The sequence below is a fragment of the Felis catus genome, chromosome C2, assembly GCF_018350175.1.
Source record: "Felis catus isolate Fca126 chromosome C2, F.catus_Fca126_mat1.0, whole genome shotgun sequence".
Classification (NCBI taxonomy): Eukaryota; Metazoa; Chordata; class Mammalia; order Carnivora; family Felidae; genus Felis; species Felis catus.
In genome coordinates, this window is record NC_058376.1 from 6,658,480 (window position 1) to 6,681,463 (window position 22,984).

At 48.3% G+C, this 22,984-nt stretch overlaps 1 long non-coding RNA gene across 3 annotated transcripts in view; it reads left to right on the plus strand.

The window, feature by feature from the left end:
• Positions 1–4,554: 4,554 nt before the first annotated feature.
• Positions 4,555–22,984, plus strand: part of LOC109503303 — a 58,522-nt gene continuing 40,092 nt past the window's right edge. For 2 of the 3 annotated variants that reach the window (XR_006584787.1, XR_006584786.1), the window contains exon 1: positions 4,555–5,401. This is a non-coding gene — a long non-coding RNA (uncharacterized LOC109503303). The remainder of the gene's footprint in view (positions 5,402–22,984) is intronic. The other variant, XR_002162205.3, reaches the window with a different exon arrangement.

Sequence of the window (22,984 nt, forward strand, 5' to 3'; positions counted from 1 at the left end):
CCTCAGCTGGGAATTGTTAACATACAGAATCTCACCCCCCCACTGCCCACCCCCCCAGGCCTGAGGAATCAGCGGCTGCATTTTAACCAGGCGTCTCCTATGCGCATCGGCACCCTGCAGTTTGAGAACCTCGTTGTAGACTTCACATCTTCAGTCCCTGCCGGCAGGATGCTTCTGTGCAAAGGATTGTTGAGAAAGTGTCTCTTTGCCTGTGCTGCTGCTCTGCCGTCCCAGCTTCTCATGGCCCTGGGCTCGGGGTCCCCGCTGATCCCGCTGCCCTGCACGTGGAGGGCTCACCTCCCCAAGCTCTCTGGGGGAGGTGCCCTGAATTGTCGCCCGCTCACATCTGGTGGCTGGTGAGGAAAGCTGGTTTGCACACTGCAAACAGTGAATTGACTGTCGCTGAGCACCGTTAGCCCTGAAGTAGGAGGGACAGTGTAAAAAAGCATGTTTATGTCCTAGGTCACGGGAACTGACTCTTTCGTCCATCTGGGTGAAGTCAGGGAGGCAGGGGGGTCGTCTAAGCTTTTCTCCTACTTTCTGGAAAGAGATGCTCTTCCTTTCTCCTCTGCAGTTCCTTTCTATCTGCAGTTAGATTCCCATACATGGGATTCCTATAAATTGCAACTGCATCCTGTGAAATTGATTGGAAATTCTGATTGATTGCTGTGACTTTGACTCATTCCCCTATGGATCCTGGGGTAGATGTAGTCACAGAAGATGTGCCTGTGGTTGGGACAGGAAGCCTGGAGGGGAGGTACCACGGTCTCCTGTTTGGGGGGATTGAACGTGTAGAGAGGAGGCCTCCTTGAGGTGCCTGGGGGGCTCAATTGGTTAAGACTCTGACTCTTGGTTTCAGCTCAGGTCATGATCTCACGGTTCTTGGGATGGAGTCCTGTGTCAGGCTCTGCACTGACAGCACGGAGCCTTGGGATTCTCTCTCCCTTTCTCTCTGCCCCTCCCTCACTCTATCTCTCTCTCTCAAAATAAATAAATAAACATCAACAAAAAAAAGGAGACCTCTTTGGATGTCAGAGTGGACCACGCAGGCCTGTGTGTTGAGTGTGGCCACTCGTTTTATCCCTGTGCTTCTCTTGAAAGGGAGCCAGCTGCGGCTCTAGAGACAAAGGCAAGCGAATTGGAGCCAAATTCCTCGGTGACAAGTCACTCAGTCTCCTGGCGTCTCTATTTTCCCACTGATGAAATGGAGTTTACAACCCTAGAGGGTGGTTTGTTGAGATTGGAGAAGATGTGTAAGAGGCACCTGGGAGAGAAGGAATGAAGTTCAGCCTCTGGGAACACTGCACGTGTGCAGATGTGATATGGAGATGTTGGGGTGATGATCTCCAAGCAAGAAATCCAAGAGATTCCCAAGTTAACATTTAGCCAGAAAGGTCAAATCATCCATAGGCAGTGTAGAGAAAAAAAGAGGAAAAAATAAAAGGAAACAAAACCATAAAGCAATCTAAGAGATTATGGGGGAAAATTTTTAGCCCGATCCTCCCAGGACACAAATGACTCCATGGGAGTGGAGAGGGCCTGCTGGTAGCTGTATTAACATTTTGAGTCCTTCTGGAACTTTCAAGGCTGGAGGGTGACATACACCTTGCTCTGATCTCTAATCAGTGTTCCTTTTATACGTTTCTTTAAAGAAGTCTCCTAAGAAGGCACTGGCACAAAAACTCTGCTGGGAAACAAATTCCCTGCTTGTAGGAGGCAGAACAACTCAGGATCTCTGAAGAAATAGCTGCGGGGGGCAAGACCACCAGGCATGGCCCAGCCATGCTGCCAGGGCTTGAGGTCTGATTTTCTGTGGAGAAAGTGGTAGAAGAGTATAAATATACAAGCCATCCCTGGGACAGAAGTTTCTAGATCAGTGATTACCTAATACTAATTATTTACTAGACTCTGTTCTTTGGGGGACATCCAGGTAGCCAGATAGTGAAATGATTGGCTTCTCTTATTCCTTTGGTAATATGTGGTGGAATTCTGGAGTCATAAGTAGATCCTGCGTTCTACAACATGGCGCCTCACGTTAAATGCCAACACACTCACCATCGCCCACCAGACATGGATATTTAGTGCTAACATGCACCATGGGATGCGCTAGCCCTTCCTGAGGGGATGGCGCCCACACACGTGGCTGAAGACTCAAGAGCATTACTTCAAACGGCCCTTATTTCGTCCACCCTTAAAAATTAAAAACCCTGAGCACCTGGATGGCTCAGTCGGTTAAGCGTCTGACTTTGGCTCAGGTCATGATCTCACAGTTTGTGAGTTCGAGCCCTGCATCGGGCTCTGTGCTGACAGCCCAGAGTCTGGAGCCTGCTTCGGATTCTCTGTATCCTTCTCTCTCTGCTCCTCCCCCACTCATGCTCTTTTTCTCTCTGTCAAGAATAAATAAAAACATTTTTAAAAAATTAAAAAAAAAATTAAAAACCCATTTTCCCTCATTATCTAAGTTATCCACGCCCCCGGGAGAAGCTGAAAAATTAGAGTGTAGAGTAAGGAATGAAATTTACAATGACAAGCCCGCCAGCCAACACAGCCACTGTAAACGTTTTGGTAGAGAGCATATTGATTTGTATAGCTTGGATCTTACCGTATTAATTTTTTCCTGACCTTTTTTCGACTTCATGTTGTGTCATTAGCATTTTGCCATGTCACTGAAAATTATTTGTAAGCATGATTTAAAAACTTTTATTATGGAAATGTAAAAACATATGCCAAGTTAGAGAGTGGCTTCTCATAAGCCTGAAGCATGGACAACTCTCAGTATATGGCCGTTCTTGTTTATTCCAAAGCCTCTAACCCCCTCCCCCATCCAAAATTATTTTGAATTATTCATTTTCTGGGAATCATATAATTTTATCTCTAAATATTTCAGTATGTATCTGAAAGATAAGGACAGGACAAGAACTTAGAAATAAATAATTCTAATAAAACCACAATATACTCATCTAAAACCAATAATTTTTAAAAGTTTATTTATTTATTGTTGAGAGAGAGAGAGCCCAAGCAGGGGAGGAACCGATAGGACCGATAGGAACCGATAGGGGGAGAGACAATCCCAAGCGGGCCCTGCACTGTTAGTGTAGGGCCTGATGGCAGGGCTCGAACTCATGAACCATGAGATCATGACCAGAGCTGAAATCACATGTCTGACACTTAATTGACTGAGCCATCCAGGTGCCCCTAAAAACAATAATTTTTTAATATCACTAAAGATCCAATGTTTACACTTCCCCAATTGTCTTGTGAGTTTTGTTTTATTTTTGACAACTTATTCAAACTGGGAACCAAACAAAGTCAATTCATGGAGATCGGTCATGTGTCCCTTATTTTATTTTATTTTTTGTAATTTATTTATTGAAGAAACCAACACATTTGCCCTGTATTTTCCTAGAGTCTGATAGTGCTGTTTGAACCCCCAAGATTTTGTCTCAAATGTTTCTCCATCCCTTGTTTTTCCTGTCCATTAGTGGTTAGATGCAGAGGTTTGGTCAGAGTCAAGTTCGTTTTGGGGAGGGGTCACGACGACTTCATAGATGTTGTTGGTTCTTCCACTGGGATGTACTTAATGCCAGCTTTTCTCTTCTCTTGTGATTATTGTTGCCTAGATCCATTATTTCACTAGGAGTTTCAAGATGGTGTCATGAGATCAGTTTTTTTTTTCTGTTTATTACTTGGAATCCTTTTTCTCAATTCTTTTGTTACTCTGCAGTTTGTCTTGTGGAGGCAAGGCACAATCGATGCCAGATCCTTTTTCTTTTTCTTTTTTTTTTTTTTTTCAACGTTTATTTATTTTTGGGACAGAGAGAGACAGAGCATGAATGGGGGAGGGGCAGAGAGAGAGGGAGACACAGAATGGGAAACAGGCTCCAGGCTCCGAGCCATCAGCCCAGAGCCTGACGCGGGGCTCAATCTCACGGATTGCGAGATCGTGACCTGGCTGAAGTCGGACGCTTAACCAACTGCGCCACCCAGGCGCCCCAGATCCTTTTTCTTTATCAGTTTTCAAAGTAGTGATCTGTTCAATACCATCTTCCAGTTGTGACCAATGAGATTTTCAGTATGATTATGAAATAATATCAGGGATTTAATCTATTACAGTTATTATTTTATTTATGCTCAAACAATACCATTTAGATCGACTCCTGATTTCTTTTGTTATATCCCTAGAAATTTCTGGTAGCTTTCTTATTTTCTGGATGATGAACTTTATTTATTTATTTTTTTTCAACGTTTATTTATTTTTGGGACAGAGAGAGACAGAGCATGAACGGGGGAGGGGCAGAGAGAGAGGGAGACACAGAATCGGAAACAGGCTCCAGGCTCCGAGCCATGGATGATGAACTTTAGATTTATCTTGTGTATTTCCTGGTCAGGCCTGGGATCAGCCATCCATCCGAGTAGCCCTGGGACTTCTTTTATTTTTTAAGTTTATTTATTCATTTTAGGGAGAGAGAGTGAGTGCGAGTAGGGGAAGGGAAGAGAGAGAGAAGCCTAAGTGGGCTCTGTGCTGTAAGCTCAGAGCCTGACATGGGGCTTGATCCCACGAACCATGAGATCATGACCTGAGCTGAAAGCAAGAGTTGGTCACTCAACCAACTGAGCCACCCAGGCACCCTGGGACTTTTAAATTGGGAAATGGTATTTAGAGACCATAATACGGTACTGTGGATGCTCAGTGCTACTGGATTGATTATTATTTCTAGGTCTTCTCAGTGGGCAGTGTGCAATTTCTTAAAGATAAAACCCATCATAAACTCATACATGATTTTATGTCCTGTGGTTGGGCAGGGCTTGGCTGGGTGACTCCTCTGTTTCAGGAGGCATGGACCGAGGTGCCTCTGTGGTATTCTGGTGGGTGTGCCCGTCTGGAGGACTCAAGGGGACTTCATTCCCATGTCTGGTGACTTCCAGTGGATGCCGGAAGCATGGGCTCAGGCTGGCTGGACTTCCTATATGGTGGCCTGGGCCTCCTGAGATAGCATGCTCACAGAAGCCTCTTAGGACCCAGCCCAAGAAGTCCCAGGATGTCACTTTCACCACATTCTGTGGGTCAGGCCGTTCGCTCAGGTCAGCTCAGGATTAAGAAGAAGAAAGTCCACCAGGTCAGATAGGATGCCTGGTCTGGGGAGTCTGAGCAGCACTCACACCAGCAGCACCTTCTCTTGTCCAGGACCTCCGTCACCTGCCTGCTCTCATGCACCGGCTGAACTGCCTCGGTGACCCACTCTGCCACATGGTACCTTGGCCCCTGCTGCCTGAACCCGTGGCAGCCCCCAGACGGGTCGGAAGATGCATCTTCTACTCAAGGACGTCCCCGCCTGGTTCTGGCACTCTGAAAGCTGGTGACCGTCCCCACTTCCTGGAGAGATGCATTTTAATTCAGTCTGTAAGTGGGGTTTCCAACGGGGGCACAGTGACCACGAGCTTCGCAGTGTGGAAAAGCCAGCTGTTGGTGCGAAAATATCAAAGGTTCTTCCACCTTCCTGGTGGGATGTGGGATCAGGGCTGCAGATTGGGGTGGGTGGCAGGTGGCAGGTGGCCACGCAGAGAGTTGGATGAGGCTATAGAGGAAGGGTTGGCCCCCGGGGCCCAGGCGATGTGCAGTGGCTCCATCCCTCCACGGCTCCATGGGCTGTCCCTTGAGAGCTTCCTGGAGGGGCAGGTGGCATGGTGGAAGGTTCTGGGCTTGGACCCCAGCACCCCCCCCCCCCCCCCCCCGCCGCACCCCTGGTGGAGACAGGTGCGACAGTCTGCTCTGCGCTGGGGTGAATGAGCAGAGGCTGGGCCCCCAGTGCAGGAAAGGTGCCAGGCTCTGCAAATGCCCCCTCATGGTCGTTGTCAAGGGCTTTCAGCAAGTCTGCCTGCAGAAGCATGCTTGTCAATTATGACGTCAATTACAATGTCTATTACATGTCACAAGTAATTGCAGATCTGGGTCATCCTGCGGGTCATCTCCTCTGGGAGGAAACTGTCACCCAGTGACTTAACCCTGTGGGGGCAAGTTTCCAGAAAGCTCACAGGGTGGGGATGAGGGTGTGTGTGTGTGTGTGTGTGTGTGTGTGTGTGTGTGTGTGATATCTGCATTGCCTCTAGCTTGGGTTTTGCTGGGTGGTTGAGATACAATGAATGTGGTTCTCAAAGTCCAGGTATTTTCTGTTACTGCCCGAGCTTAACCCGATGGATCGTAACCAGGTTTCTGTATTTGTGTAGTGATGCGGGCAGAGGGCGGAAGTGCATTTAGGCCTTGGCCCTGCCACCCATGAGAAGCTGATCTCAGCAGCAACCTTGGGCTTTTCCGAACCTCACTTGCTTCATCTGTACCAGTGGGCGGCAAGCCTTCCTGCCCCACAGCACTGTGGGGTGTGGACGAGGAGAGGGCCTGCGAGAGACGCTTGTGAGTCTAAGAGGCGCAAAGCGCAGTCCCGGCACCAGACACATGGGCAGGGGCTGTGGTTTGGTGCCCTGCTAAGTGCTGAGTGTGGGCTCCCCACGTAGAGTGTGTGCAACGAACATTTGCCACATCACCTCTTTCTCTGTCCCCATTTAGAACTGTTCCCCGAATAGCTACAGGTCAGAAATGGAGAAAGGGGAGTCTGGTAAAGACCAGGCGTTTGGTCAACCTCTTGCCCCCATGAAGAGTATCAGATTCAGACAGTTTTGACTGGAGGGCGTGAGTTGAACAAACACCAAAGCAGCTCAGCGTTCTCCTTTGGAGCTGGGGGCCCGCTGCACTCCCTCCCTGACTGTTTCTCGGAGCAGCTTCTGATAGGGTGACCATCTGATCAGTAAAGAAAGTGCCAGGGGCTCCGTTGCATAAACCCCCCAGGCAAAGCTTGTGGACCCTGAATTCTCAGTGTCACCAGGAGGGCTGGACAACCGGTGTCTTCTCTGTTGGTAATCTGAGTCTCCTTCTGAACCAAGCAGCGTTCTGTGTGTTTTTCCACAAGCAAAAGGGGTCACATGTAATTTATATAACTTTATAACTTCCATCATTTGCTGAAAACAGTTGCAAATATAATACACGAATCTGGGACATTTCTCTGAATTAGAGGAGCCTGCAAGATTGGTGGGGAGAAGGTTTAGCGAGACGGCAGGGGGTCGCTGCATCCTGGCATTTCTCTCTGCACAGCTGTGTGTCACTTATTTATGTGTGTGTGTGTGTGTGTGTGTGTGTGTGCGCGCATGCAATAATCCTGAGATCCATATACAGAAGCTGTCTGAATCAGTCACCATAGGCTAAGCTCTGTAAAAGATAACCTCAATGTTTTAGTGGCTTAATACAATAGAATTTATTTCTCAACGTTTATTTATTTTTGGGACAGAGAGAGACAGAGCATGAACGGGGGAGGGGCAGAGAGAGAGGGAGACACAGAATCGGAAACAGGCTCCAGGCTCTGAGCCATCAGCCCAGAGCCTGACGCGGGGCTCGAACTCCCGGACCGCGAGATCGTGACCCGGCTGAAGTCGGACGCTTAACCGACTGCGCCACCCAGGCGCCCCGATAGAATTTATTTCTTACTCTTGTAAAGTCTAATTGGTGCTAGAAATCTGGGGGCAGCGGTGGGGGGCGGGGGGAGGAAGTTTGCTCCACAGCATTGTTCCAGGAACCAGACCTTTTCTGTCCTCTGGCTGCACCACTCTCGAGGGCCTTAACATCCTTTCCGGTCAGCCAGCAGACGTGGGAAGAGAGGGCGTGTAGCATCGCACAGAAGTCTTATGGGCCCAGCCAGGAAAGTGGCGCATAAGAATCTGCCCACGTCCGATGGGGCAGAACTATCACACGTCCACCTGTCTGCAAGGGAGACTGGAGAGGTGGTGCAGCTACGTGCTGAGGAGGCAGAGAACCCCTTGTGGACCCAAGGCAGTCTCTGTCCCCTTGGCCAACCTGTAAATTGGTAAATCGAACCCTCCCAGGAATGGGAAGATAGTATTTTTATGAATCAGAGGTCAGTAAATTAGTATCTACCATATTTCTTGGGGATTCAGTTCCTTTCCGACTCAGTGAGAAGTTTTTTGAAAAATTAGTATCTTGTTAATGAAGTTTCCTTCGGTGTTTGGTCAGGTTCCATAGGCCAAATGAAAATTTTCTATACAAAGGTCTTAAATAACACTGTTTTTAAAAAGTTGAAAAATGTTTTAATGTGTTTATTTATTTTATTTTTGAGAGACAGACACAGAGTGCAAGAGGGAGGGGCAGAGAGAGAAGGAGACACAGAATCGGAAGCAGGCTCCGGGCTCTGACCTGTCAGCACAGAGCCTGACGTGGGGCTTGAACTCGGGAACAGTGAGATCATGACCTGAGCTGAAGTCAGACGCTCAACCGACTGAGCCACCCAGGCACTCTTTAAGTAACACGGTTAAAAACACTGTCAAGAACTGTGAAGGGGCCTAGGTTTTACCCTCTGTGCAAGGTAACAGTTGAGGCTGCCGGTTTCATGGGTGCTGGCAGGAGACCCGAGATGCCCCAGGGCAGAGATGTTACTGATCTTGTTCACTGCTGTTGACCCAGTGCCTAGAGCACACTGCGTGGCACAGAGGAGCCTCAAGTAGTATGTAGGAAGGAAGGAATGAATAAGTGAATATTCATTTATTATCAATCCATTATGATTCCCAACATATGAATATTTACTTATGTAAATGAATACTTGCCCAACAAATGAATAAGTACCTACTTTGACCTACTCTCATGAAGCCCCCCTCTCCCGCTTTGCCCCCTGTCTCAGGGAAAGATACCTCTCAGTTGCCCAAACGAGAAACCAAGAGCCACTCTCAACCCTCCCTACCGTAATGGAAACCATCACACGTATGAAAACACCGACCACCCAGAAATGGTTCTTAGGCGTGCAGTGTTGACCTGATTCTTCCGTTTCTGGCTTTGAGATGGAGGAGGGAGCCATGGGATGCAGGCCACCTCTAGAAACTGGGGAAGGCAAGGAAACAAGTTGTGCTCTCCAGCTTCCAGAAAGATTCGGCCCTGCTGGCCACTGATTTGCGCCCCGTTTAGATTTTAGATTTCTGAACTTCAGAAATACAAGCTAATACGTTTTTGTTGTCTTAAGCCACTATGTGTGTGGTTGTTTGTTACAGCAGCAGTGGGCAACTGATACACTTGGCAAAGAGATAGGAGCGCATCCCCTCCTGGTGGGGACTGGCCAAGGCCCTGAGGTAGGCTGCACTCCTGAAGTATCCTTTGTGGCATGAGCACAGAGGAGCAGGGAGTATCTAGTGGGCGATCACGGGAAGAGATTAGAGAATCTCAAAAGAGGTTTCCAGACTAGGCGGGAAGGAGCCAGAAGGAGCATGCTGGCCTCCCATCCATGTTATTGAGAGCCTTGAATATGTACTGAAGCGTGTGGGGAAAGGTAGGGAAGGGAGAGCCCAAAATTAGTGCTCAGGTGCACTGGGCTCAGTAAAACCAATCTCTGATTTTTCTATTCTGATCTTTCGTCTTCTGTTAGATGTCTTCTCTTGAAGCTTCATTGCATTAGAAAGAACAGATAGTTTGTGGAATGATGCCCTTGCTCTCTCATGCCTCCTCAGTGGTAATTCCAGCGATTTCCATGGCTGACTCTCAACACACAGATCACATTTTCTTCCAGTGGCACGGCCTTGTGGCACAGTTTGGCTCACGGTGCCTTCGTATCATGCACTGATTTTCACCTGACTCCAAAGACATTCCTTATGGCTGAAAGACACAGTGTCAAGGGTCTTGTGTGTATATACGTTTGTGGAACAGGCAGAGGCTCTGTCCTCGCACCCAACATTACTGAACCTCGACGTACTTGCCCGGTGAATCTGTGGGTTACTCAGTACCCACTTGCTGTAGAACTGCTTGGAAATTTTGGAATGTCTCTTGATACTGGGAATCACCGGTGCCTTTGAGCTGAGGAAGGGTCTCAATGTGGAGATGTTTCCAAACTCTTGTGTGTGGACCTGCTCTCCCATGCCTTTTGCTTCTCACTCGAGCTTTTATTTGCAGCTGGTTTTCAATCATGTATCAGTTGTGGTAATTATGCGTTGTTAATTTGTTAAAGTTTCGTATTTGCTCTCATATATAATCATAACATTGTAATAAAAGCCAATAATTTGTAGGTGATGGCAGATGGTGAGGATACAAATGGGTGCCAGAGAGAGAAATGGATTTATGGATCGTATCATAATATTTTTGTCTTCCTTTATTTTTCTCCTGCAAAGTTTTTTTTTTTTTTTTTTTTTTTTGGTGTGTTTGTCTTGAGGACATGAGCCTCCGTGGTGCCAACTCTCCATGACAACGTTGAAAACACACTAAGATATTTTCTAAAAAAAAAAGAAAAGAGAAAAATCCCCAATAATAATACTAATATTACGGGAAGCACGGGCAGAGATCAGCCAAGGCAATTAAAACGCTTCTGAACCGCCGAGCAGTCATTTCTGCAGTCACAATTCCGATCATGTTGGAAATTGTCATCGCCCAAATCCTTTGATGAGAAATCTCTCCGGGTCCCTTGTAAACCACCGGTAGGAGTGTCTTGGGAAAACAAGTGAAGTTTCTGGTTTCCTTGGGGGAGGGGGAAGGTGGAATATTTTTTTTCCTTTTCCTGAGCAGCGTGTGATTCTGCCGGGTTCCCTGGTGTGGAACTTCAGAGTCGTTGGTGGCAACATGATAAATGGCCACACGGCTCTGCAAAGAATTTGAAATCCTGGGGAAATTCTCCTGGGTTGGCTGGAAGACAGGGGCTGTGCCCCCTCCCAGGGAAGTGGATATTGGAGATGAGTAAGATCCCTACCAGAGCACACAAATATTTCTTGCCAGTCGCCAAAAGGGCAGACCAAAATGGACACTGACCGTCTCTTAACGGAAATATTGGTTGACGAATCTCCAAGCCCGTGGGGTGGCTGACCTCTCTTTCTAAGACCTGCCCGCCATGATCGTGGCTCCGCCCCACAACTAGGACCTCAGAAAATTGGCAAACAGCTGACATTATATCAAGGGAGCATCCAAATGAAAGTTTCCCCTAAGGTGCTTGCTCTGACTTGAAATCACTAAAGTTCTTTAGGAATCTAAAGTTCTTTAGAGCACCTGACAGTGGGGGAAATGGCATCTGAATGGCTCTTCGGATCCTGGCTACTGTTGCTGGATTTGTGACCAACCTGCTCGTGAAGCCTCTGGCTAGAAAGATACAGTCAATTTCAGGGCCTGGGGCCCCCACTCCACAGACGTGGGTATCTGAAGATGGGAGGGGAAGAAGGAATTTGTCCCTTTCTCCCCCGACCTTCCATGGACCGATCTCTTCCTTGAAGAGTGGGTCCCTGATGTCGTTTCCAGAGCCTCAAGCTTCACAAAATAGTCACATGTTCTGGTTCATGCATCAGATTTCTGAGAATCTCAAAGTCCTTCAGAGAGATCCTGTAATTCTGTGGAGTCTTTCCCTTGGAATTTTATTGTGGGCAACAAGTCGATGAGGACTGAGCAAGCACTTAAGCCCTGTTTACAGAGACGTCGAGAGCCTTTGGGCTTGCTCCCCAATCTGACACTCTTCCCGCGGCATTTCTTCTTCTCCGGCAGCCTCCTCCTAACAGAGGCCAGGGTTGGGGGACGTCTTCTCTGGCAGTCTTGAAAACCCTACAGCTATTGCTAACCCCCTAGGTTCAAGGAGTTCTGGAGCTGCAGAGCATGTCTGCCTTCCTGGAGGTGGAGGAGGGCGGGAGGAAAAGTGCCTTCTTGCTGGTGAGTCTATAGCAGCGATCAGCATACTTCTCCTGTAAGGGCCAAATAGCAGGTATTTTAAGATTTGTGGGTCATCTGGACAGTTACTCAACTCTGCCATTATAGCATGAAAGCCGCCATGGACAATACTTAGATGAATGAACACAGCTGTGTTCCAATAAACCTTTATTTGCACAGACAGGTAGTCAGCCAGATTTGCCCAGTTGGCTGGTTTGCCCGCTTCTGCCCTCAAAAACCGAAAGGCAGGGCACTAGTTTCATTTGTCAGTACCTCAGCTTGTTGACTCCGCCAGCATAGTCACATCACTCTGAGAAGAACAACGGATGGAGGAATACAGAACGTGCTGGTAGGCCATGGAGGAGGGACACCTAATCTACATTTGGGACTCCCGTTGGGTGAAAAGGCTTGGAGGGAGGAGAGGGTCTGGGAGCTTCTCAGGTGTAGTGGTGCATGAGATGGGTTTTGAGGAGAAAGTAGGAGCTTCAGGACGTCAAGCCAGAAGGGGATTCAGGGAAAACCCGTGGCACGTGCAAAGGCACTGAGACTCGGCAGAGCCGAAATGTGAGGATCCCGCACGCGCTCTGGCATATCACCACCTAAAGCAAGGGGGCCAACTTCAGTGGCAGTAAAGGCTGGCAGGGCAGGCCAGGACCAAGCCATTCATGGTGTCCTGCCTCATGCAAAGGAATCTGGGTCCTGCAGAGCACTGAGGATGTTTAAGCAGGTAGCAGACATAATCAGAATTTGCAAGATGGTGAGAAGGGGCATCAGAAGTGGGTTGGATCCCTGGTCCGTCGAACCCTTGCCATACGGATGCTGAGGCTTGGCCTTGGCCTGAGGACCCTTGGATGTGTTCTGAGTCCTCTGTGAGTTCAGTCCAAAGCCTGGGCTTGTAATTCCTGAGAGCCCCCCAAGTTCAGCCGCTTGTGTCTATGTGACCTTGGGTCAGCTAGCAGATTCCTTACCCTGTGCGTGTGTGTGTGTGCGTGTGTGTGTGTGTCTCAGATTATTCACCAGTTACCTCACCCAAAGACGGAAAGGCATTTTATGGTTCAGTGGTGATTTTTACGTGTCAGCCTAGTCTGGTTCTGGCACACGGTTATTTAATTAAACACTAATCTAGGTGTGGCTGTGGAGGTATTTTGGAGATGTGATGTTGATTAAACATCCACAGCCAGCTGACTTCCAGTAAAGGAGATTATCCTCCGTAATCTGGTTGGGCCTCACCAGTCAGTGAAAAGGCCATAGAGCATATCTGAGCCTTTCCCGAGTAAGAAGAAATTCCACCTGTGGACCGAAGTGCGAACTCTGCCCGAGCGTTTCCAGCCTGCCCTACGGACTTCAGAGTTGTCCAGCCAGAACCCACAATCATACAACCACTTCCTGGACATCAACCAATCTCTGTCTACATGCACACGAGCGCACACACACACACACACACACACACACACACACACACACACACCTGGTTCTGTTTTCTGCAAGGACGCTGACGCATTTGGTAAGGGCAAAGCTGAAGTCTAACTGGGATAATCAATATTGTTAATAAAATGAGTTTAATGGTACGTTTTCCATTGTGAAGGTAGAAAAAAAAATCTGTCTTGAATGGAGAAGGTGGAGACATTTTTGATTCTTTTGCCTTCCTCCTTGGGGTATTTAAGAGACACTGAGGCCGCTGTTAACCCAAACCCTTTGAAAGTGTGTGGATGGCTCCCCACCACCACCATCCCCCCCCCCCCCCACCCAGGTTGTCTAGCCAGGCCTTGGCGGAGATGTTCAGTCATGACTCCCAGGTATGAATCACGACACTTGAAGGCATTGTGGGCGCTTGCCTAATTTCAGCTCCGCAGGTGAGATTACTCCGGTCATGTGTCCCCTAGCACGGCTTTGTGGGGAAAGTCCAGAACTGCATTTAGGCATTATTCACCCTCGCTAATGAGTAAGTCATGTGGGGAGATGGCATAGCCAGCCTGGGGAAGTGACTTCAGGGGCTCAGGAGAAAGTTAGGAGCCATGTTGAGTCTGACCCTTAAAGTAAGTTAGCAGGTTGACTTTCAGGCAAAGTGCCAGGCAGGGAGAGGGCACGGGCTCCTGGGCAGGGGTCTTCTCACAGACAGCGGCCGGGCTGAGCAGCCTCTGTCCCCCTCGCAGAGACAGTCCGACCAGCATCTCTCAGTGCTCACGAAATTCTCGTGTGGTTTGGCCAATGGCCTGCACACCAAAAGGGGATTTCTGGGAACCGGCTAGTACTGGACAGGGGGAATGACTAACTTCAGAGGTCAGAGAGAGCAAAGGACAGACAGGGGGGCCTTCTGGTGTCCGCCCGCTTGGAGAAGCGCCTGTGTTAAAGTGGAGAAACTATCAGAGACGCAGGGCCGGGGGGTTGCTTCTGAGAGGAAGGGACATTTGCGAGTTTCAGGGGCTGTTTCAGGATTTAGAGCTGTGAATTTGCAGCAGAACAGGAAGGTAGGTCAACTCATCGAACCCTCGCCAGGAAACTGGATCCGGCCTGGGCCATGCCAACTTTGGGAAGTCAGGACGTGCTACCAGAGGCTGGGCTCGGTGGCCTCACCTCTGCAGCCCCCACCGAGTGCTTCAGGTCAAGGGATGTGAATCCATCTGAGAACAAAGAAGAGAATGAGCACCTTCCTAGAAAAGATCATCCGTGAGCCACCAAGGATTAAAGGAACCCACACTTCGTTCCTGTTGCTAAACTTCCGACCGGGGTTCCTTTCTGGGCTGATGGAAACATTCTGAAATTGACAATGGTGCCGGTTGCACAACTCTGTGAACATACTAAAAGCCATTGAATCATACACATTAAGTGGGTGAATTATATGGCATACACATTACATCTCAATAAACGTATTGCTGTTAAAAAATACATCATGCCAAGTTAAGTTTGAATTTCAGATAAATAACGGCCAAGTTTTTCGGATAAGTATGTCTTTTACAATATTTAGGACATACTAAAAAAATCAATTACTGTTTATCTGAAATTGGGATTTAACTGGGTGCCCCAGACCCCGTCTCTCAGGGCACTTCAGTCACGTGAGGATAACTTTGACAGTCACTGAAGCTGGCGTTGGCTGATTTTTAGCCCCCTCGGCTACCTAGAATCAGACACCAATCAGCCCGGAGGCTCCTGATCCCTCGGCCGAACAACGTGTCATCTGTCCCGCCAGCCAGGGAGGGTAATCCTGGAAGCTGTCGGAGCTGCTAATGTGAGCAGGGCACACAGGTTATGTGGGCAACAACCCGATTCCTCTCCGCATTCCGCCCTGTGGTGCCAGCCCGTCTTTCCCACCACCTTGTTTGAAGTCAGGGCAGGCCCCATGGCTGTCCTGGCTGCCTTTTCACATCATTAGACATTCTCTGGGCTCCTATCCCCCTCAAGAGTCTCAGCTTAGCTACGACACGTCCAGCCTGTGTGCTCAGCCCCCCACTTTGCTCAGAGTCCCCAGACTTGGGAAAGGAGGACTGGGGGAGGGGGCTGCTTCTGTCTTTACTCCACTTCTCCTTCCTTAAGCCCCTCCCCCACGGTGTCTCCCACCTCTCCAGGGGGGCCAGGGCCAGGGCAGGGGAAGGAATAAGGGACAGGACAGACCTACCTCGGTGGTCCCAATATGGAGCTGGCCTTGGAGGGTGTTTACACAGACTCTTTCTCATGTTCTGCACGTTTGTGGACATTTTTGGATTCTACCTCATTATACGGCAGCCTGCTTGATTCTGAAATGTATATATCAATCACCAGTTGAACACTTGACTTTCTGGTCCCCTCTTCCACATTTCTACCCCTGCCCTCAGATCTTCAGGTGAAATCCCTGCTCCAGGAACACATACATAAGCCATCCTTGCTCACACTCAGGGGTGGAGGTGAATCGCCCTGTCAGAGGAGTCCTGGGTTCCAGCTTGAGACCCACAGTCTCTCTAGGGTTGTCCTTGTGTTCTGGTGAACCAGGCTTGCATGGAGCCTCCCCACTTGGAGGTTGTCTGATTTTGGATCCAGGAAATTCTAGGTCATTCTCTCTACTTGGGACTAAGGCGGATCCCCCAAATATTGTTTGACAAAAAAAGACGAACAGTGGCTTCTCTGGAACATTTAAGTGGTGGGTGGATATTGTGTCATCTGCACTTGCTCAGAAAGAGGTGACTTAGATTCCTTTCCCTGCCAGGGTCCCATGACATTCTCCAGAGATTTGTTCTGGAACTTTTCCTAGAATAGTCACATGATCAGATGAGTACAGAGGGCTGGAGAGAAGGCATGACATCAGCATTGCTATTACTGAGACCTGGGAGTGACATGTCCAGGCATCAGCAACGTCAAAGAAGTGCATGTGAATATGAGGAAGGTCTCCAGGGCCGGGACCAGTGGGGGGAGGGTGCTGAGGAGTGGCAGGGATGTAGACAGGTTCCCGTCCACCATTGTCCTCGGCAGTTTCGTGGACGGGTTCGTGTCCACCATTGTCCTCGGCAGCTTCGTGGACAGGTTCTTGTCAACCACTGTCCACGGCAGCATCATTCACAGTCATCAACAGGTGTAAGCAAACCAAGTGTCCATAGATAGAGATGAAGGGTGGGATGGGGGGGTCTTCAGGGGCTGGCGGGGGTGGGGGGATATGGGGGGTGTTTCATGGGGACAGAGTTTCCATTTGGGAGGATGAAAAGTTTCTGGAGACGGTGGGGATGGTTGCACAGTAGTGTTAATGTGCTTTGTGACACTGACCTAGACAATTAAAAATGGTTAGTGTGATCAATTATATGTTATGAATATCTTGCCACAATTAAAAAAAACGGTAAAAAATGAAAAGCCTCTGTGAGGAGCAAGCTCCCTGCCCCCATTGGGAGAGACACGAGATCACCTTTCCAAAGGGGTGGGCACCATGACACGGGCTTCTGAGCCTGGGTGCTCTGCCCTCCCCGCTGAGCCCAGGAGCAGGAGCAAAGCCCTCTGTCCCAAGGTCAAGACACTTCATCTTCTCTCCCAGCCGCAGACAGTTGCTCGGGGCCTCGCCAGGTGCGGGCGCTGACGCAAGCCTGTTTAGTCACTGCTTGTCTTCCAAGTCCTGTGCCTGTCCTGCGTCAGCTCCACTACTCCCAAGTCACACAGCTAGAAAGTGCTGGAAACTGAAACTGGACCCTCGTCCGTCTCTTCTAAGGCCCACGGTCTTGACTGTTCTTTATGACCATTCAGGTTTTCAAAACCCAGCTCAGATTCCCCTTTCGCCGAAAGCCTCTCGCACTTTCTGAGCTGGGAGCTGCTTCCTTTTGTGTGTCTTCATGACACCTGGTGCTTCTGAAGGACAAAGCCTGTTGTATTTCATGTACTCGTCTGCCCACCTGCCTCCCCCGTGAGACCAAGAGGCCGTCAAAGGCAGTCAGTGTCGTGCACATCTTTGTATGTAAATCGATGCCTGGAACATAAATGACGACCTGAGCCCCCGCCTCCTGCCTCCTCCGTCCCGTCCACAGCCACCAGGCCCGCCTCTCCGTGACTCCCTGGAGCCTTAGACATGAAAGCACAATGTCGCATGTATTTCAAACTCCCTCCCGCGGCGAGGACCCCTCTGAGTGTGATGCTCTGAGAAAAATGACTTCTGTTCTGCTAAGGGATCAAAATATTAAAGGAGGATTATGTCTTTCACAGCTGGGAACAAATCTGAGTTTTCTCTGGTGCCTGTCATTCATTGATTTGTGGCTCAATATTCTCCAGGGGAGTATCTTAATTCTACAGCGTTCTGCGTGAGGAACAGATTTATTTGGCAAGGCTGGCATGGAGGGGTTAGGCGAGCCCCTGTTCATTACTGAACCCAAGGAAACATGTCTCTGAGCCCAGCAAAGCAACATTCCAAGTTGTTCTCTGTTCTTCCAAATGTGTGTGTGCTGATGCTGTTGTATTGATCGCATTAAAATGAAGATTTGCTGCTCAATAAAAATGACCTCAGATAAAGCAGACATACAGGTGTCATGCCGGAGAAGATACTCGTAATACCTCACACAGATAGAGGATTAAAGGGGAGGCTTAATGAAAGAGAAAACATTCTTGGAGGTCATCAGGAAAAAGATCGGCCATCTTGCTAACTTGCGTTCTTGCCTCTTGATTGTTTGTAGTGTCTGTTCTGTATAAATAAGGAAGAAAAAATTTTAATGGTAGAAAATATTTAAGTAGGTATCTATCACTAGGAGATATATTGATACATAAAGGCAGCATGATAAGGTAGAGTAGAAAGACCATGTTATGGGCTGAGTGTTTGTGTCCCCCCAGATTTTTTTGTTGAAGCCCTGACCCCAGTGTGACTGAAACGGGGTCTCTAAGGCAACAACTAAGGCTAAACAAGGTCAGAAGGGTAGGGTCCTGCTCTGATAGGATTAGAGTCCTTATCAGAAGAGCCACCAGGGAGCCTGGGTGCCTGCAAACCAGGGCAGGAGCTCTCATCAGACACTGGCCATGCATGTTGGTACCTTGATCATGGACTTCTTCCCAGCCTCCAAAATGGTGAGAAAATAAATTTCTGTGGTATAAACCTCTCAGCTGGCGGTAGTTTGTTTTAGCAGCCTGAGCAGACTAATACGGATAAATAGTTTGGGATCTGATGAAATCAGGGTAAATTCTGGGTCTCCCACTTGTTGACTGAATAACTCAGACAAGTTATTTAATCTTTCTGAGCTTGATAAGTAACAAAGGATTAATACACCATGCTGGTAGTTTTGTCCTGCAGGTTAAGGACAACATTTGGCACTGGGTGGGCACTCAGCAGGGTCTCCTGCAGTTGTAGAGGATGCCCTATAATGGACTTCTTTCCTAAAAGCCAGCCTTGTCCAGCCCTTGCGTTTTTGTGAAACAATGAGTTGTTTCACAAGATGAGTTGCTCACTCAGAGGATGCGTGTCGTTGGAATTGACAGGGCAAAGGGGACCCTTTTGCAAATTCAGTATGTATTTCTAGGTCGATTCCTTTCATTGTAAGGCGTGGGCACAGAATCCTCTTGGGAAGAAACCAGTTCACACCACTATTAATGGAGGTGTGCAGGTGGTTACTGGTCCAAGCTCCCCAGCGAGGCTCTGAGGAACTGAAAGCTTACAAATAGGATCCAACCCCTTCTCTTGGACCCAGTCAAGAGAAATGCATCTTTGCTCCAAGGAAAAATGCTCACTAGACACCAAATACTAATTCTAAGTTGCATACGGAGGCATCACGAATGTTGAGACACCCACAATGCACCAATATTTAGTTGCTGCAACTTCTGTGTGCATTGGGGGAGGGGTGTGTGGAGACGTCTTTGCCAAAGTTGATCTTAAATGACAAGTCTTAAAGTCGCGTCTGCAAATGTCTAAACAACTGTCACTCAACATCCACCAAATCCTTGGATTTAGAGTTTCTATTGAACTTGAAATTTTGTGTACATGGTAGAATCACTGCTTTCTAGGAGTCCAAGCACAGTACCATATTCTAGTGTCCTAATCATCACCTTACAGAGGAGGAACGTGTGGAAAGAATCCAGAATTTCCTTCATGATTGGAATCCAAAGGGGACAAAATGTGAAGTTGGAAAATTATTTATTTTAAACCATTATTTCGGAGTAAATAATACTGATATTTGATCCATCAAAAAGTTTGGATGGCCTACGATGAACCCACTTTAAATTAAAAATAAGCTTTATTCCTTTTCTTTCTGGGGAGAGTGACTCTGTACCCTTGATTTACTCCTCCTCATTAGTCATGGAACCTTTCATTCAGCACTTACCTCATCCACCTTCCTGAAAGGCCCCATCAATGGATGCAGATGTCTTGAACCATTTGCCTTTGAGGGTTCCAAATGTACTGTGCCATCTCCACAGGCTTTTCCAACTGTTGTTCCAGGCTGATGAACTTCATGAGCAATTAAACTAGGTGTGGAGAAGGTGGTCAGTAGGAAAATGTCCCAAGGGATTAAAAATGTTTAGGAGCCACCAGTGTGAATTGCCTTCCTGTTCTTTGAGAATGCCTCAGTGCGTTGTTCTTTTAAAATCTCTTGGGCAGAGTGCAGATAATGTGCCTAACGCTGGAATCCCGGCATGCTGACCCGGTGAGACACCTCAGTGGCACCCAGCCTTCCATGGCAGGTGACAAAGAGCCTCATTCAAGAGTCTACTCTTGAAGGCTGGAAGGCTAGCCCAGGAGAGGAATTTCTTGCAATTGTAGATTCCTCTTTTTATACAGAGATTTTAAAAATTAATTATGTAACAACTGGCAGTAGAATTCTTCTCAAGGAGGAAATCATCGTGATGCTCGGAAAACTCCTTGAAGGTGTGGGGTAGGAGAAAGACCCCCAAGAAGGGGTGTAGTATGGGGGCTCATGAAACCCAACAAGGTGAACTGTTTTGTCAGAGAAAAGAAGGGGCAGAAGAAGAAAGAGGGAGGGGTAGGGAGATGTCAGGAAACGTTAGCGATGGTGTCGGGTGGGTTGGGGTGGGCGGGACAGGAGCTGAGAGGACTCTCGACCTAAGAGCCTCATTGGCAACTGGAGATTGTTTCCAAGCCTTCAGTGTGAACCCCTCTTCCATATTTCTCTGGCCCTAATCTTCAGCAATGCCAGCCACCCTAACAGACGCTCTGTGTGAGTCCGTTTTGTGAGAGCGTGTGCCCACCTGTTCACGCACACGTGTGTCTCCACGTGCATATACCTGTTCACATGTGTTCGTGCGTGCGCACTTTCACGCACAAATATTTGTACGTGCTCGTGTCCGCGTATGCAGTGTTCACTGTGCTAAGCTCTTCGCGTGTGCACGCGTGTTCACATGCATGCACGTGTCCAGCTAGGCACCTGTGCTCCTGTACATACACGTGTCTCTGTGTATGACGGGTGAGGCGAGGTGTGCTTCCTTCTGGCTACCACCATGAGGGACAGAGACAGCCCATGTAGACCACCTGCGTCTATGGAGAACGTAGCCTCAGGGACCCTTAGAATTAGTGGCAGAGGCCTCACAGGCAATGGCAAATGGCAGCCCGCATGGAATTGGGGGACTCACACTCACTGCATCTAGGTCTAGGGAGTGGGGAGAACCCCACATAACGCCTGGGTTTCAAATTTATCTATTTTTCTGCTTTATTGAGGTAGAGTCGACAAATAAAATTATGAGATATATTTAAAGTGTGCAACGTGATGATCTGATATATGTTCACACTGTGAGAGATTCCCACCACTGAGTTAATTACCATCTCAAATATTTACCTTTCTGTGTGTGTGAGGAAACTTAGCTTCTACTCTCTTAGCGAATCTCACACAAGACAATGTTAGCAGCTGTAATCACTGTGTTATACATTAGATCTTCAGACCTTATGTACCTTTAAAAATTTTTTTAATGTTTATTTATTTTTGAGAGAGACAGAGACAGAGTGCAACTGGGGGAGGGGCAGAGAGAGAGGAAGACACAGAATCCGAAGCAGGCTCCAGGCTCCGAGCTGTCAGCACGGAGTCCGATGCGGGGCTCGAACTCATGAACGGCAAGATCACGACCTGAGCCCAAGTTGGATCCTAACTGACTGAGCCACCGGGGCACCCCCAGACCTTATTTATCTTATAACCGAAAGTTTGTACCCTCCTGTCGACCTCCCCCCTTCCCTCATCCCCAGCTTCTGGCCACAACATTCTACTCTCCGTTTCTATGAATTTGACTTTTTTTTTCTTTTCAATCCCACATTGGATTATAACTTTAACAGGGAGAATTTCTCACCGTGGCTGTCCATTTGCCCCACTTGGGTGTAAAGGTCACACTGTCACCATCACTCTCCAGCAGAGGGCTGGCCTCAAAAGATACACAGGCTGTTAGTGTCTTCTGAAGCCGATGCTAGTAGGTTGGCTGAGGACATTTGTCTGCGGGGTGTCGTGTGTCACTCCATGTCCCATAGCAGAAGCCAGCCCGATGAGTTCTCACCAGCCGTGTCTCAACACTTCCTGGAGTGTCTCCATTGAGGCTTTAGGGAGAACTTACACAACAGGCAGGATCCTGGGATCAACTGTGTGAAGTGCCTACAACAGCTCCTGGCAGATGGTAGAACATGAACGGGGGGTGCCTGGGCGGCTCAGTCAGTTGAGTGTCCGACTGTTGATGTCGGCTCAGGTCACGATCTCACGGTTCGTGAGTTCGAACCCTGCATCGGGCTCTGTGTGGCTAGCTGAGAGCCTGGACCCTGCTTCGGATTCTGTGTCTCCCTCTCTCTCTGCCCCTGCCCCACTCACGCTCTGTTTCTCTCTCTCTCTGTCAAAAATAAACATTAAAGAAAAAAAATTAAAAAAAATGAAAAGAACATGAATGTATTTCAGGCACTCCTCTGATGATACCTGCTCCTATTGGCCCCGAGATGGTCCAATACACCGGTTCCCAGAGGGCTTTCTCACGGTGACGAAGGGGAAGGTGTTCCTCCCAGGGATTCTGAATGGAGTGGCTCCATGGGAAGCATCTTCTGTGATGCCTTCAGCCACGAGAATGCATGGTGCAGTCCCCGGAGGTGCAGGCTCCATATGACTGTCTTCTGGCCAGTGCAAGGGAATTCTTGGCTTTCCACAGTGTCCGCTCTCCTATTTATTTTGCAACGTAAACATACATCATTATCTCTTTCGACTTCAACTAAAGTGAAAGATAAAGCCAGAGATTCAATAGAATACCATATAGGAGGATCTCTTCGGCCCTAGAGATGGGAAAGGATTAGTAAGCAAATTTCTGAAAGCTCATATCCCAAGCAAAAATAGCGGGTAAGATGTTGTTGCCCGTGAGGACCCCATGAACAAAGTCAGGGGGTGACAGATTTAGAGAAGGCGTTGGGTTGCAGAAAGATATGTCCATAACTAAAACCGATGGAGAATATCCAGAAACACCTACAAACCAATACAAGAAAGAAGGAATTCTAATGGGAAAAAGGATGAAGGGTATAAGCAGGCGATTTACAGGCGAGGTGACCCCATACTCAAGCTTAGGAGGAGACCCTCATTAGGAGCAGGAGAAATACAAAGCAAGGGAATAAGATATCACTTTAAGTCTATTAGGCAAATTAGGAAGCCTTCTTACGCTAAGTGTTGGTGGATAAGTGGAGAGAGGAACCCTCAGGCTTCCCTGGCAGGTGTAGACAGGTACAATACTCTGGAGAGCAAAATGCACACTTAATCTAAGTTGGTACAGGCACGCTCAGTGATGAACACCCAGGACAGGAACCCTGAGCAGTAGTACTTCTGGGCGAAGGTCTCAAAATGCGTTGTCATCAGGACCATAGGGGATGTGAGTGGTCAC